The 17,786-nt window shown below is 42.5% G+C and overlaps 1 long non-coding RNA gene across 1 annotated transcript; it reads left to right on the forward strand.

Annotated features, from left to right (window-relative positions):
- Positions 1–207: 207 nt before the first annotated feature.
- Positions 208–6,923, forward strand: LOC137891974 (uncharacterized). The gene is made up of 3 exons (XR_011105388.1): positions 208–240; positions 6,182–6,295; positions 6,796–6,923. It is a non-coding gene; the product is annotated as an uncharacterized lncRNA (long non-coding RNA).
- Positions 6,924–17,786: the final 10,863 nt, after the last annotated feature.

The raw sequence follows: 17,786 nt of genomic DNA on the forward strand, positions 1-17,786 counted from the left end.
GAGGTGAAGTTTTGTTTGTATCTGTTAAATATTAATATGATCTTTACTTCACACAGCGCTCTAGTGGATGGGACTTTTCTAGGATGTCTAGCTCTACGATTGCTGTCACGTGACGCACAAAGGTGTTTGATTGGCTCATCTGAGCCAATCACAGAGGTCCACGTCATCTAAAGTGGCCTGCGGTAGAACCACACCCCCTTTAACCAGGGAGCATGGCCGACCGAGCGGCGAGGAGGAAGAGTAAGACACATTTAATCTATTAATCATGTTTGAACTGTGTTTAGAGTAAACATGAGGTGTTATGTTACTTATTCATTTAGACCTTTTACTCCATTTGAGAGGTCTGAATGTCACCTCAAGGGAAAGAAATTTCACAAGAAACCAGATTTATTCTGACTGTTCTGGTTCTGGTTACTGGTGGTTCAGCTTTGAACAAGATGCTGACGGTATCCCGAGTAGTGATGAAGAGGCAAAAACAAACGCAATGTGTTTTAAAAGCCTCTCTGTATTCATTGATACGAGTTCACCGTGAAAAACAACCTTTGACCTGGTCCTGAACCTGTCTCAGTGTAGTCCTGATCCTCTATATGAACCAGTCTCAGTGTAGTCCTGATCCTCCAGGATGAGGATTAGATTTAATGGTAAACAAACAAAATAAGAATGAAAGCATGATTAAAGAATCTCTCAAAAAAGGACGTTTAGACCTCTGGCCTACAACCGATCTGCTGATGAAGACCATGTGATACAATCGAAAGCTTCAGAACAATGGACCTTGAGAGGAGACATTGTTCTGCTCAATTTAGATTAATTTTTTCTTACTTTTCTCTACTCTGGATAGATGCCTCTCTTATATATCTAACAGTTATAATACAATACAATTAATAAAGTCTGAGAGGTTTTAAATTGTAACAACTCAAAGACACAACTTACCTTCTAAACACTGAAAACAGTTTAAAGAACTATTTAAAGCTCTTATGTCTGTTTGTGTTTCACAAATTATGCACATTTTTCAAAACATTTATGTTAAATGTAAGTAAGTAGAATTGGGCTTTTGGGTGCAAACTGTCACTTCAACATGACTGAGAAGAGGTTTTCTCTCTGTGTCCTTCACACAGGTTGTTTAAGAGTGTTATTCATTAGGCTTTCCAGCAGAGTAAATATTTGTCATAAAACGATTTCCTTTTTCCAGGAAGAAACTCAAACTCAACTTCAAATGTTTGAACTCAGTTCTGTAGTTTAATGTCCGTCTGTCTCCTTTGAATCAGCTGTAGGTCTGAACACAGAGACACTTGTTGTGTTTGTGGGTTTGGACTTTAAGTTTTGAGACACAAAATTAACGAGGTCTCTTGAAAATCAAATTGACATTTCTAAAAACCACAGATATGTTGAATGTCGTGTTTTTGCATTCGGTTCAGAGAAATTGTCGAAGTAAATTAAGTGATAATTATTAAAAGTTACATGGTATAAATAACGAGTATAACAAGCACAGGACGTTGTTTCGTTACGTTGTTTTGTTACGTTGTTTTGTTACGTTGTTTCGTTACGTTGTTTCGTTACGTTGTTTCGTTACGTTGTTTCGTTACGTTGTTTCGTTACGTTGTTCCATTATTTCGTTGCGCTACGTCATTGCGCTACGTCGTTGCGCTACGTCGTTGCGTTACATCGTTATCTTGTTACATTGTTATCTTGTTACATTGTTATCTTGTTACGTTGTTGCGTTGCATTGTTTCGTTAGGTTGTTATGTTGTTGCGTTACGTTGTTATGTAGTAGAATATTTAAAGTAAATGTCATCTACAGATCATTTCCCGGACTAAAGTTACAGTTGAAGTTGAGAAACTTTCCTCGTCTTAGCTACTGAACTCTCTTTACTCAATAATAAAGTCACAGAAACTGTAATAAAACCCGACACACTGCAGGAATATTGACATTAACAGCAGCCTTAACTCTCCGTCCTGTCTTCATTCAAACAAGCACCTTCACTGTGCTTTAATTCACTTATTTGAGGCAGGAAATCCACTGAATGGCAAATATTTAAAATGTAAATCAGAGGTCTTACTTAGATATAAAAGCACTTCTGTGAGCTGAGAGAGAGACGGGAGGTTTCTCTGTTTGCTCTTGTGCTTTTGATATTAAATACCGAAGTGAAAAAGGGAAGAATGCCCCGTTTATGTGTGGCGTATCACATGACAGGAATAACGGCTCTGATGAGTGTGAGAAGAAACATGTAAGCGCGGTGGTTTAGGAGCAGAGAGGGCAGGGAAAGGGCAGAGAGGAGGATACGTTTCATGGCTGCAGGTTGTTTCGGGCGCTCCGTGCCGCGTTAATGTTTGGAGAGAAGGTGTTCAAGACTGTGACTGTGAGGTATGAAATCATTGAAGTGTTCACTCTTAAATCCAGTTATTACACGCTGTCATCGTGTAACCTGCATCTGTGACCTGCGACCCAGTGAGGTCATTTTTGGCAGACAGAAAACGCCAAAAACAAGCCGACAGACGCACAGATGAGGAATCGTCTTAAAGGGATAGTTCAGGTCTTTTTGACTAGAGGGACTAGAGAGAGAGTTTCCCTTCAGAAGACAGATCCAGACTCTGAGGACGGTTGTGGAGGCGGCTTTATCTCCTGAACAGAGAGTTTAGTCCAGCAGTGATGATGATGATGATGACTTTTGGAAAGCCGCCCTGCTGGACCTGCATGACATCACTGTTGCTCTCCGTCCTTCCAGCATATTTAGTTACCAATCCCCCCCGATGATAACATGAACTCACATCACAGATGTGACTTCAGAAGCTGTCGATCTGCTCCTGTTGTTTTCAGCGGGATCCGACCCAGAGGACAGACCGCGTTCCACGTCTGGATCGCAGACTGGAACCGTTTCAGTAGTCCGGGTTCACTCAGACCCGGGACGGAAGGATGTGAAGGAAGACAAAACCACTTCATCTTATTTCTACTTTACATTTTAGGGTCAATCACACTTAAAGTGACTGTGAGGAACTTATAACTGGTTCTGAACCAGTCTCAGTGTAGTCCTGATCCTCCATATGAACCAGTCTCAGTGTAGTCCTGATCCTCTATATGAACCAGTCTCAGTGTAGTCCTGATCCTCCATATGAACCAGTCTCAGTGTAGTCCTGATCCTCTATATGAACCAGTCTCAGTGTAGTCCTCCTGATCCTCTATATGAACCAGTCTCAGTGTAGTCCTCCTGATCCTCTATACGACCACCTCGTCGATGTTCGTGTGAACCGTTGATTTATTCATCACGTAACGTTCGTGGTCATTTTAACACAAACGACAACATGTTCCTGAACTTGAGTTTCCTTCCTAGGAAAACCCACGAAGAAGAACGAGGACCTTTGGTAGGACAACAGTTGTACGAGGAAGCGTTGACTCGTGTGCTTTCACAGCCTTCACACTTCCTCGTTCACGATTACGTGGATAAACGGTTTGGCTGATTGGTTTCTCACATTCATGAAGTCAACACAAACATCTGTTGTCTTCCTGTTTCTTGACGTTTCTTCTCCTCCTCTGATTCCCACTCGGCGTGACTCTCGGCATCACTCACATTCTCCTGCTCCATCCGTCACCCGATACTTTGAATTCCTTCAGAGGAGAATCCTCTTCCTCCTCTCCGCCGTCACAAAGGCCGCTTTCAGCTTCCTGGAAACAAGCCGACAAACGTCTCTGCAGCTCAGACGTCTGAATTTTGATGTTTCATGAACGTATCTGTGTTTTCATTTACTGAAGACTGTTTGTATGAATGTGGGACCAGAGAGCAACACTAGAAGCAGTATGTTCTACTTGGCTGCAGGACGAAGTCTGCAAAAAATGTGCAAAGATGCAGAAAACCTCTTCACACCGCTGACTCTTAACATTTGACATTTGAGTAAGTTCACAAGCATCCCAGCGTCGGCTCACAGGAAGTCTGTTTCCCACAGTGTCACTGAGCCAAAACAAAGACCAACACTCCCCCCCCCCCCCCCCCCCCCCCCCCCGTCACTGACGTCCGTCCAGCTCCACGGACAAACGTCACATCACTGAGAGACATCTAGCTTCAGCTGGGACAGTTGTCAATGTGCTAACGGTACTAGAAGCTACCGGATCCTGGACAGTGAAACATAACTAGACACCGTGAAGAGGACCTGAAACTAGAGATTGAGACCATGAACAATGTTTACTGAGGGAATAAATCAAGAGAGAAGTAGAGTCATTTTAGACTAGACTTCTATACAACCAGAGGAGTCGCCCCCTGCTGGACACTAGGGAGAATGCAGCTTCAACACGTGAAGCATCGGCTTCTCTTTTCTCTGTTTTTCATCGTCTTGTCCGTCAGAGGTTGCGTCCTCCACCTCCAGGCTGCTCCAGGTTTCTGTCCCTCAGCCGTTTATGAGGAGACGAGTCCCATATGGTGGAGGAATGATGATAGGAGAGGACGAAAGAAAAAGGAAAAAGGTAGGCGGACATTTTTTCCCCTGTCCGTCTTGTAAACTCTTCCCCCACATCCCTCTCTCCTCGGCTCTCAGAGGAGCGATAGCTGAGCTGGTTCTTGATGTTCTTCCAGCTCCGGTCTCTCTGTGAGATGGACAAACCAGAGTCTGGAGGCCGCTCGGTGGCTAACGTACGCGGTAACTACCAAAACAAGACAACAGCTCCAACAAAAACACACGTTGTCCCCACATCAACCTTTATCCTTATCAAAGAATACGTTTTAGAAGTCGACAGGTTTGGCCCGAATCAGTTCAACCTTTGCAATGGTCCTGATGTTTGTGTGGAGCACGTGTTGAAGCTCCTGTATACTTGTTTATATCTTAATCTTCAGATAATACGTCACATTAACACAAACACGTTATCTCCTGACACTGCAAAACCTCCGTGATGTCAGTCGGTTTGGTTCCTACAGTACTTAGTCCACGCAACGTAAAAATGGCCGCCGCTCTGACCATCCTGCTACGTTGACTTGAATGGATGGTTCTACGTTCTAAGGGACTCTAGATCCTTAAGGAGGTCCCCGAGTCGTGCGACCGGCCTCATGCGGGTCTATTGGCATGAATGTGAAAGAGTTCAGTGTCTCCACATCTGCCCGGTCTGGCAGGCAGCTGATTGGCGGAGAGGTTTTTACCTCACGGCTCTGCATGCGTTTAATACGGCTCCATCTGCACCGTGTGTGTGTGTGTGTGTGTGTGTGTGTGTGTGTGTGTGTGTGTGTGTGTGTGTGTGTGTGTGGTGTATGTACACATGTGTCTGGTAGCACCACGGTGAGGATATTTCTTCTCTCGCTGCTGAAGCTGGTCGTGTTTCAGTGGAAACTGTGAGTCAGTCGCGGCGGCGCTCTGTGTGGCCGACATGCGCCCGTCTGTCTCTCACGTCGGTCGATATATTTTATTAAAGTCGCGCTCTGCAGAGTGTCAAGTATGAGTTAGTGAAGCATTTGAGCTCAGGGTTTCCTCTCCACGTGTCCATGCTGCTGTTTGAGCTTGTTAAGTGACGACTGGACCAGAAGAAAACACGTTAGTAGGTCCAGCTGCAGAGTCTAAGGGACAGTTGGGATATTTAAAAAACTGGCTACAAATGACGTTCTTTTTCTTTTTTAAATCATTTTAAGTCGAGGTGAATTTTCTACCTTTTTACAAAGCTTTCAAACATATCGTCGACTTAAATTATCAACGATTTATAACATTTCATGGTTGTTATTGTAACACCTCAACTTGAAAACATCAACTTCTATATAAATTCTGCGTTTCTATCATTGTTTTTGTGTTGCTTTTATCTTTTATCCTCTTTTCTTTTAGTATGATCTGAGATATCCTCGTGACAAAATCTTACGACTAATTTATTGCTGTCTTTTTACATACGTGTATATGTCCACATAAACAAACAAACAAATAATAATCATCAGCATCTATGTATTTTTAGGGGAATGCGTTGGTCAATTGTCCTGCTTTAAGTTGATACTGTAGCTTAAAGACACTATAATACAATTATTTATAAGACAGGATAAACGTCACACTTTAGACCATAAATCTAGCTTTGTGAAATGTATTTTCTGCAGTAACTTCATGCATGTGTGTGTGTGTGTGTGTGTGTGTGTGTGTGTGTGTGTGTGTGTGTGTGTGTGTGTGTGTGTGTGTGTGTGTGTGTGTGTGTGTGTGTGTGTGTGTCCGTCCTGCTGTTTGTTTTGGAAAGACGTTGAAGCTGCTGCAGAGTGTGACTCCTCTCCGACCCGTCCGACCCGTCTCAGAAGCACTGGAGCTGCTCACCGTCAACAGCTGAAGACGTGACGGACAGCTGAGTGTTTCTGTAATTAAAGACACAGTAAAGACACAGTAAAGACAGAGTAAAGACACAGTAAAGACACAGTAAAGACACAGTAAAGACACAGTATAGACAGTAAAGACACAGAATAGACACAGTAAAGACACAGTAAAGACACAGTATAGACAGTAAAGACACAGTAAAGACTCAGTAAAGACACAGTATAGACACAGTAAAGACACAGTAAAGACACAGTAAAGACTCAGTAAAGACACAGTAAAGACACAGTAAAGACTCAGTAAAGACACAGTAAAGACTCAGTAAAGACACAGTATAGACAGTAAAGACTCAGTAAAGACACAGTAAAGACACAGTATAGACAGTAAAGACACAGTAAAGACTCAGTAAAGACTCAGCAAAGACACACTATAGACAGTAAAGACACAGTAAAGACTCAGTAAAGACACAGTAAAGACTCAGTAAAGACACAGTAAAGACCGGTTGGTTTAATCTGCTCTCTTGATAGATATATTCTCTCTGTTCAGACCTTCGTCCACCTTTCTGGCAGCGAGAGACGTCAGTCAAACAATGTCCACATGAGAGCGACCTGCAGGTGTAGTGATCTGTTCCTCACGGTGGAGCCATCTACACCAAGAGCGACGTATCGTCATGCAACGGTTTGAATATCTTACGGAAAGTTGCTCCTCATTTTTCGAGCGTTTTCTAGCGACACTTAATTAATTTCAGCTCAATGCATGAATAGTCTTTTCAAAATAAAGTTTCCTCTTCACAGGAAACTGAAAAAATGGTGAAATACTTTGTGTTAGCTTGTCGTTTGTGTTAAAATAACTTCTGAAGTGACGTTACTTAATCCTCCATCCTACCCTCCCTCTTGATCGAGACCCACGAGATCCTGGCCTCTAATCCAGACCTTCACAGCCCCCCCCCCCCCCCCCCCCCGGTGCATGCTGAAGTTCACGGTCTGCAGACATCTGTAACAGTGTTGACACGTGCCCCATGCTGTGCTTCGTTCTAAACATAATTCATATCCGTCTGCAGCACCAGCTGAGTGGTCGTCTAGTAAAGATTTGAAGTCACAGCTCCGGCTCATGAGTTATTCGTGTTCCTGAGGGCCGACTTTTTCCCCTTTGCGTGTCTTTTTTTTTTCTTCTGTGTAACGTTTGGGCAGGTCCTGCCGGGCCCGATGTACATGAGCTACTCTACTAATGAAAACCCGATCCCCCCTAAGGTAATGCTGCAGTCACTCTGTGCTGGAGTCGTACGGAGAACGGATCCCCTCGTCTCTAATAGATTCTCAGTCTGGGCCGTCGTTTTTCACGGCTGCTGCCAGTTTGAGGAGCACAACAAGGAGCTTTGTACACACACACACACACACACACACACACACACACACACACACACACACACACACACACACACACACACACACACACACACACACACACACACACACACACACACACACACACACACACACACACACACACACAGTGTGTGTGTGTGTGTGTGTGTGTGTGTGTGTGACGGCATTCAACATGTTGCTAGTTTCCTTTGGAATTACACAATTGACAATGCACAATTTACTTCCAGTGACGTCAGTCATTGGTTTGTGGACTTTCTTTTTCGCAGCCAATAAACAGGAAGTGACCATATTTGGACTGAGGAGGAGTGACGTAGAGACGCCGTATACGTCTCTGTGTAGAGACCTGTCAATCAGTGTGTAGCCCCGCCCCTAAATCATCCCCTCTTTATGGTCTGTTTGACTCTAAATGGAGCATAATGTACTAAATGAACATCATGCTGTATTGAAGAAGACTGTAAACTAGAGATTGAGACCATAAACTCATGTTTACAATGTTTACTGAGGGAATAAATCAAGAGAGAAGTAGAGTCATTTTAGACTAGACTTCTATACAACCAGAGGAGTCGCCCCCTGGTGGACACTAGAGAGAATGCAGCTTTAACACATGAAGCATTGGCTTCACTTTTCAGAACCAGAGGTCACCGCCTGATACTAACTCAGTAGTGCGAGAAGCAGGAAAACGTTTTTATTTTTCGCAACTAAGGAAGTTTTATCTCAACGTATCGAACAGCGGTTTGCGTGATATTATACAAAAAGTTATTCCTCATGTTTTTGTAGCTGTTTACCGTCTCAGATGTTCAGCTGAAGTTTAACATGGACTGATATTGCAGCTTTTCTTACAGAGGAAACTTGTGGTCGTATTTCAATATTTCACTTCACTGCTGCTCCTCGATGCTCAGATGTGGTTTTTGTGGTTGAAGTGAGAACCGCCGCCGAGGTTAGAAACACAGAGGGGTGACTGTGCAGCACACAAGAAGTGGAGGAAACGATACCTCACACACACACACACACACACACACACACACACACACACACACTCTCACACACCTCCAACCACAGAGCTGCAGTTTCAGTTTCACTTGAACCCTGAAAATCTCAGGCTGCAGGTCAACAGGCCGCCCACGAACCGAGTCACGAAGCAGCCAAGTGGACCAGTTTCAGACCAGCTTCTATTTTTAAACAGGCGTTTGATGAATTGAGGATTTGCTGAAGATGAAAACTGATTTTTGGAGATCCAAAACCTTTACTATCACCAATACTTTGGGTTTATTTATGAACAAATACCTGCAAAACTAATACGGTTCCCGAATCTCTCTCTACCCTCCCTATCCTCAGTTCATTTAGAGAACTCTGATGAATCCATGAGCCCCCAATGAAGGTCATGACTTTCTATCAGTCATCGATGCGTGGCGTTCTGCTCAGGGCCGCTCAAAGACGCTTCGTTTTTATTTTCTCCATAAAGCATGAAGGGAATCGCTCCGTCCTTGAAGGATGTAACTCTCACTTCTTTCCAATTTGCCGCTTGTTAACCGATCAACCGTCAGTTCTACGAATATCTAACCACGATATCGACAGAGAGGAAGACGGTTACGGCTCAAAGGGACGTAATGGAGTCGTCTTTAATGGAAGAATAAAGGAGGTTGCCCAGGGAAACGACCACCGTACGAGCCTCTCTGACGGTCGTCAGGACTCGGCTGCTTTAACCTCCGCTGCTCTCGTCTGATGACTCATTTCCTCTGTTGTCATGATGACTGAAGGATTGGTGTGATATAAAACAAACCGTCGCTGGCTTCCCCCTGAAGTCTAGTTTCATCCATCTTATTGTTCTCGGGAGCAGACCGGGTGGCGGAGTAGCCTCAGGAGCTAGCTGGGTTAGCTTAGCTTCCATCTCGGTCCTCCTCCCTCTCCTCCGCTCTCGGTGTCGTTTGGTCCGGGTGGACAATCAGTTGATCACATTGATCGCTATCATTCGTGTTCCTCTTTCCAACATCTGTGCAGCAATGTTTTTCTTTGAAGCATCGAGTTAAAGTCCTTTGACCGCACACGAGGACGCTGCAGGAAGTTCTCATGTTGAACTGCATTTCTCTCTCTTTGTTGTTCTGCTTCCAGCTTCTCTGAAGTATTGATTGTTTTTATAATCAACATCTTCATCAGAGAATCAATTCAATCAGATTACTTGATTAAATCAAAGTCTGTTCTTCTTCCTTGTTTGTTTTAATCAAATTTAAGTTTGATTCAAACGTTAATGCAGTACTTTATTTTCCCATCATGCTCTTTGCTTGTAATTTGAAACACTTATATACACTTATATAAAAACTATATATATATATATATATATATATATATATATATATATATATATATATATATATATATATATATATATATATATGTGTGTGTATATGTAGTTTTTAAGAATGTTTCCGTTACCTTGCAATGAGCCGTTTGTGAACATAGAGGGACTTTTAGTAGTTCTGCTAAAGTCTCGACACGAGGGAGAAGTTTCAGTTTGGTTGTAATCTGCAGTCTCACCACTAGATGGCGCCAAATCGTACACACTGTACCTTTAAAGAGTAAATGAGTTTGACAAGCGACGGCTCACAAACACTACAGGCTCCCACCTGCACTTAGAATCCATAGCCTGTGTTTGACCAGCAGCACAGAGTGAGGTGGTTCACAGCGTTGGTGGACTCTCGTATGGTCCGCGCACGCAAAGCCTTGATTGGTGATTTTGGGCTGACGGCTCAGACTCACGCAGCATTCGTCAAAAGCAGAGCGCTCCGTGCTTTTTGGCACAAAATCACACGACTCTTAACTGACTTTATTTCCTCCCCTCTTCGTCTTCGTCCCTTCATCTCGTCGCTCTCTGACGAAGTCAACACATCCGACGGGTTTGAAGGAGGTTTCACTTCGCCTCTAATGGGACTCTGGGGATCAGGTCTGGGGTTTGAAACAAGCTGCTGAAACCGAAAGAGCAGAATCATTTAATGGTGATGAGGACAGGGGGAAATAATAACGATGTCGTACTCCTGGAAATACGAACACACAGGTTTAACATCTGTGTTTGGACAAAGGAAACAAATTAGAGTCGGCAGAATTTCATGCTAGAAATGTGAAATATGACAGCGTGATAACTAGCTCTGAGTTTGACATTTTTAGATTTGTTGCTTTAATGCTGACTGCGCAACTTGATGTGTTTTTTTTTTTACAGGCAGCATTCTCTCTAGTGTCCACCAGGGGGCGACTCCTCTGGTTGTATAGAAGTCTAGTCTAAAATGACTCTACTTCTCTCTTGATTTATTCCCTCAGTAAACATTGTAAACATGAGTTTATGGTCTCAATCTCTAGTTTACAGTCTTCTTCAATACAGCATGATGTTCATTTAGTACATTATGCTCCATTTAGAGTCAAACAGACCAGAAAGAGGGGATGATTTAGGGGCGGGGCTACACAGTGATTGACAGGTCTCTATCAGAGACGTATACGGCGTCTCTACGTCACTCCTCCTCAGTCCAGATATGGTCACTTCCTGTTCACTGGTTGCAAAAAATCCAAGATGGCGACGGCCAAAACGCAAAACTCAAGGCTTCAAAACATCAGTCCACAAACCAACGATTGACGTCACGACGACTACGTCCACTTCTCAAACACAGTCTGTGGTTCTGTAACGATGGTGAGATGTGCTGCATGACCGTTAAATATATTAAAGTCAGAAACGAGATCTATAGAGTGCTGCAGAAATGACGTAATTCTGTAGTCCAACAGGAAGTTAGCGTCACACTGATTCTGATTCTTCCAATGGATTTTGAATAACAACAGAAAATAACCGATATAAAACGTTTATGATTCATAACGACACGTGTTGTTCACATGTGGAAGCTTCTACCGCTAACTGTTTGACTGTTACGTGGATTCAGGTAACTCGCTGCTGAGCTCGACGTCTGAGTGAAGCCAGAGAGGCAAAGAGTCCATGAAGCAGTCTGTGGGCCGGGTGTCCGTTCCCCGGTCACACGCAGACTTCATCCGTCAGTCAGCCGCTGACAGAACAATCGAGACGTAGGCGTCGACTCCAATCAGCGTTCTCCAGCTCGACGGGATCCATGTGCTCGTTATTTTCTTGCTCTCGCTCCCACCGACTCCACTTGGCTCTGCTCAGGAAAAAAATCCTGCATGTGGAGCAATTAGCCGTCGCTCCGTCGTGCGTCTGGTCCTGGTTTCTGTGGCCTTTCAGTCACTAAAGAGACCGTGGACGTCCAGCCGATGAGGCCTTTGAGCTGCGTGCTGAAAGTGAAGGTGATCAGCTGTGAACTCTCTGCCTTCACTGATACCTCTTCATACACAGTGGCAGGTCAGTCTGCTGGATGGACTGACTTACTGCTCTTTATCATAAGAACACAAACATCTTCATCTTTTCAGTTACAGGTCTGTGGAACGTTGTTTTAAAGAACACAGAAGTTATTCAATTAAATGTTCTTTATTCTATTTGTTTTACAGGAACATGTTTACTAATGCCTTAGAGCCAGATGTTGGACATGACACACAACAATATTAATAAACTAAAGATACTTTCTAACTAATAGAGCAGGGTACTGGTTACTAATGTTAATGTTTAACAATTCATAATTAAACATTTTTAAAAACATCAATGTTACAAGTTGACAATAGTACGATGAACAACATGCACAGAAAGATGCATCAGTGTAACATTATACTGTATATATGTGTATACATGTATTTAAATATATAATATATACTCTGCTGAAAAACAATCAGTACTTCAGACAATATAGAGAGAGAAATTGAAATGCAGCTTAATTTGACGACTTCCTGTCATTAACGTAAAGCTCCACAGAGAGGAACATCTGCACAGATGTTTGAGGAGCTCACCTCCGTTGTCCAGAGAGCTGATGGAGATCCATGAGCTCCACAGTGTGTTGTAGTTTTGTTGTAGAACTTTGTTTGTTCTTCATTTGGAACCACACTGAGTGTTAACTGGAGCGCCCAGATGTTCTGCAGATGTTTTCACTCTTATTTCAATATTCTCAAATAAATATACCTTTGCAATTCATTTGTAAACAGTTTGATTTGAGATTTAACATTTTTATCTGCGTTTTGCATGAAATATTATCTGTTAAATTTAATTTTTTTATTAGTTTGTTCATACATTTTGGAAAAAACCTTCATTGGCGGCTGAATATTTCTCTAAAAGAGGTGAAAAGGATGAACAATTTGTCATATGTTGACTAAATATCTTGAACATTATATATTGTAAGTTTCTCAAATTTATGGAAAAAAGTTGATGCACCTGTTGTACATCAACTGTGAGTGTCTTATTTTATTTTGTTCATCGTTTTATTGTGTCGTCTTTTGTTGGATATTCATGTTTATCTGATCTGCTGCTAATAATAATAATAATAATTATTATTATTATTATTATAGAAAATTCAAGATGAACAAAAACATCCTGGCTGACTAAACGTTTTTGTTAATATTCATTTGTTTTGATTAATAATTCGTTTTTTGTGAAATGCATCAAACATAATGACTATACAAGAGCATATTTAGAATATAAATGTATTTTTACGTGGATTTTTCCCCCACATATTCACTCTCTTGATTTCACAACCTCTCAGAGCTGATAGAAGGTCAGCAGTAACCGGAGGACGTGATGCAGCTCAGCGAGTGAAGAATGCAGCTTCTGTCTGGAGAGCAGCCAGAGGGAGCAGAGAGGACTCGTAAAGAGGACCGTAAACCGGATCAGTGAACCCGGAGCCCACAATGTGCAGCGGAGCCGACGTGAAACCGTTTCAGACAATCCAAGAAGCAGTCGAGACGAGAACGTTTCAGCTCTTCAGTGCAGTTTGAAGCAACGCTGAAATAAACAAGTCGATCGACGAGGAGACGGACTGAAGAGCTTCAGGTGACGGAGTTCAGAGTCGTAAACTTAATAGATAATAAAGTTGAACATTTCATATTCATCCTGGAGATATGATGTTAATACTAACGAGTTCAGATGGACTGAAAATGAACCTGCAACTATTTAGAGACCAAATGAACAAGTTAATAAAGTTTTATTTGAATAGCACCTTTCAAATAATTCAAACGCAATTCAAAGTGCTTTATTAGTGATTGACAAGTTAAAGCTGCATTCTCTCTAGTGTCCACCAGGGGGCGACTCTTGTATAGAAGTCTAGTCTAAAATGACTCTACTTCTCTCTTGATTTATTCCCTCAGTAAACATTGTAAACATGAGTTTATGGTCTCAATCTCTAGTTTACAGTCTTCTTCAATACAGCATGATGTTCATTTAGTACATTATGGAACATTTAGAGTCAAACAGACCATAAAGCAGGGGATGATTTAGGGGCGGGGCTACACGCTGATTGACAGGTCTCTACCTCGGCGTTGTCCTGTCTGGGAGTTGTTCGTGTTTTTTTCTTAAAACTTTAACTCTTTCACTGTGTTTTCACTTCATGAAAGCCATTAACCAAGATGGCGACCGTCGAAAACCAAGACGGGGACGACTTTAAACCAAGAACCAAAAACGTCTCTTTGTAGACTTTTAGCATCTTTGTGGTCGATTCGTTCTCTTGTTCATATTTGGCATCTTTTGTTGGTAGTTTAGTGCCTCTTTGCAGATTTCCAACACGAACTGTTGGCAGTAACTTCAAACTGAGGCTCTGGCCCTGGAGTTCCCCCGTAGACCTGCTCAGTAATCCGTCCATGATCCCGCGTGAGCTTTGTGCATCATGTGGTCCGGATGTTTGTCAGAAACCACGCAGACCTAACGTGGCAGCATCAACCTGAGTGTTTCAGGTCTCAGCGATGCGTTGCAAAACCAGACAGAAGGCAACCAAATGTGGAGCCGCTCCGCCGTGAACAGACGGCATCACAATGAAACCGATGCGAGAGAGAGAGAGAGAGAGAGAGCGAGTGTGTCTCTGACGTCACGGACACATTAAAGATCTTTCGGCCTCTAGGTTACCCTAAAAAACATTTAAAAATTCAGATGTTTTCCATCGCAAATCCTCCGCCCAACTGGGACCTGTAAAGCACATAGAGTTACATCAGAGAGACGGAGAGGAGGAGGAGAGGGAGGACAAATTCTTCAAGTATGAGAAAACTTTACAGCTCTCCTCCCCTCTCTCTCTCTCCTCCCCCCCCCCCCCCCCCCCTCCCTCTCTCTCTCTCTCTCTCTCTCTCTCTCTCTCTGTCCATCCCTCTCGTCCTGCCGGTCAGTCAATGAGAGCTTCACACAGAGAACGTCAGCCGGCTCACAGCAGGTAGGATGCTTCTTCACATTCTCCTTCACTCACGATCATTGGGGATCTTATAATAACTTCACCGATGTTATGGACGCTGCTTTAATATGCATGAGGAGACATTCGCAAATTAAGTCGATTACAGCTGAAACAATTTGGGAACAAAACAATATGTTTAATATTCTGCACCGAACAGAAAATATGAACTACTTTCAGAAAAGAATTTCAACTTTTGTGAGTGAAAGAGAGTTTTTATTTAATCATAAAAAGTGAATGTTCTCGTCATGCAATCATCTTGTTATTGTTTCTGTATCTTGTGTGAGATCCACACATTTCAGTCTGATCAATATCAATCAAAACAGAAGATAATGACTAAAACAAGAGAGTTGTTGTCATTTGATAACCAGTGTTCCTCCAGATGTTGAGATGATGTTTTCACTGCACTGTCAGGTGGATTCACCTTCTTCATCTTCAGGCTCCTGCTTCAACGCATTCAATACAAATACAGCAGAACAGAAACAGAGAAACGTTTGCACAAATTAAATAAAGGAAATAAAAAGTGCAGAAACTGTTTAGTTATGTTGCAGCTTTATGCTTCCATCAAGCTGCACTTAATATCCCATAATGAGTCAAAACTGGTATTTTAGAGATTTCTGCAATTTAAAGCAACGTGATAAAATGTTTAATTAAACAGTTGATTGAATTCTATCTGCAAACATTTCCAGTAAATCATTAATATCAGGAGAAGACATTGTATGTTTGCATGTTGTATTTTTCATTTATTCTGTAATTTGATGTGAAAACCACAAACGTTGTGAGCTTCTGTTTCTTCGTGGTGTGTTGTTGGTGTGAAAGTCTCCGTCTGGCTGCTCAGACTTCACTCACTGAGTCATTGATGCTCCTTAACGAGGGGCGTGTCATCATTACATCACTATCAACCAATCAAGGCATCGTAACACGCCATCGACCTGCGATGCAGACAAACCTTGTTTTGACCAAAACGTCCGAATTCAAGCCTCCGGTTCTGAAGAGTGAAGTCAAAGCTTCGTGTTAATAAAGCTGCATTCTCTCTACCGTCCATCAGGGGGCGACTCCTCTGGTCGTATAGAAGTCTGTGAGAAAATGACTCGGGAAGTCTTAATCTCCTACCAATGGTCTGTTTGTTTGTGAGTTATAATGTGATCAAAAGGAACAGAAAGAAACTGAAGTTAGGTGTTTCTAAAGCAAGTTAGAGATTCATTTGATAGTTAAACTTCTGCAAACAGTATAAATAATTAGTAAAAGCTCACAGCCTCACATCTAGATGCCTCCAGGCGTCACTTCCTCACTGCGTGAAGCGAGTGTGTGTTTCAACGAGCCGCCCTGAAGGAGTTTATTTTGGCCTCTGAAGCTGAAACGGGACGAATGCAAACCAGCGGCAGGGAGGGAAAGTCTTTACGGTGCGTTCAGGGACCTTCCGTTGCCCTCTCGCGTTTCCTCCGAGGGGTCCAGCTGGAGCAGCTGTCTTCAGCAGGTATTTACAAGCTGATTGCTCCCATTGAAGTCAATAGAGACGGAGGTGAGAGTTAAGCTGCAGATGCTGAACCCCGAGTGTGTCGGGTCACGTCTGATTAGCACAGGTCACCTGTGAGCAGCTTCACCGTGAGGGAGCCTGAAGGCTGGTTTACGCTTAGCTTCTGTCTTTGTAAGAATTTTAAATAAGGTAATTGAAAAGTATCCGAAACAAATTAATACTCAAAACATTGAAAATTGAACCACGAGGGAGAAAACCTCCATTTGTGCATCAATTATGATTTTGTGTCTCTGAATATTTTCAGCTCTTAAATGAGGTTTCTAGTATTTTTTTATTATTTCGTAGTTTTACCATTTTGATTTCAATACATAGTTCACGTCCTGTTCAGACGAAGGCTGTGACATGTGTAAATAATTAACATTTAACTAGTAATAATAATGGAATCAAATGAAGAGAAATTGGTTTTAAGTCAAAAACTCTTTTCTTTCCTGTATGAATTCAGAATGTAATATTAATCGCTGATATTATGATAACATGTGAATAAGAGAAGTTCTTTTAAGTTCTTTCCACGTCCACCACTGCTTCCCGTTGTCTTGGAAACAGAGGAGTTAGCGGAGGAGTTTTCAGCCGTTTGCAATCTGTAACGTCACCACTAGATGGCGCCAACTCCCAGACACCGTTTCCTTTAAATGAAGCGCAAGAGATCCACAGTGTTCAGAACTCTCTGGGTTCTAAACACAAATCCAGTTCCGCGCATAGAACATGTGCACAATAACAAACTAGAAGGGCCCTCGGAGAGCGCTTCAGTGTCTTCTACTGCGACCCGTGTTTCACTCAAACAATCAGAGATGCGTTCACAGACTGCTGTTGTTGTGGGCCGTGTGAATCGGGTGGAGCAGACGCAGTAGAAGCATTAAAGCGGCTCTGGTTGTAAACCTCTCGAGGGGGAAACCCGCTTACATCATTCAGGGTTTGACTCGTATCGGTGGATTCGCTCCGCTACCGAATGTCTGCTGCAGGGAAAGCTCCTGTACTTTGATAATAACGTGTCAGATTCTCTATAAATACTGCAAGTGTTTCGCTATGAAACACAGTTTACATTTAAAAAGTAACAGATTACTTTTGACCGCTAGTGGAGCCTCTGATCGAACGCTTGTTTGGCTTGATGCTGTTTGTTGTTTATAATTGATGCTGCAGAGTTTAAGATGAGACTCTTATTACAAAAACATAGAATTCAAATATTAAAATAGAATGACTCATTTGTGCTGATTGCGACTGAAGAGTCTGTTTCAGGTGGATTTAAATGTTTGTTTTCTGTTTTCCAGAAGGAGCTCAGCCGGTAGATGTCATCACCTCTGTGGGATCTGACTGACCTCT

Source organism: Cebidichthys violaceus, unplaced genomic scaffold (assembly GCF_023349555.1).
Source record: "Cebidichthys violaceus isolate CVI_PGR_0920_01 unplaced genomic scaffold, fCebVio1.0.p SCAF_73, whole genome shotgun sequence".
In the NCBI taxonomy this organism is placed as follows: Eukaryota; Metazoa; Chordata; class Actinopteri; order Perciformes; family Stichaeidae; genus Cebidichthys; species Cebidichthys violaceus.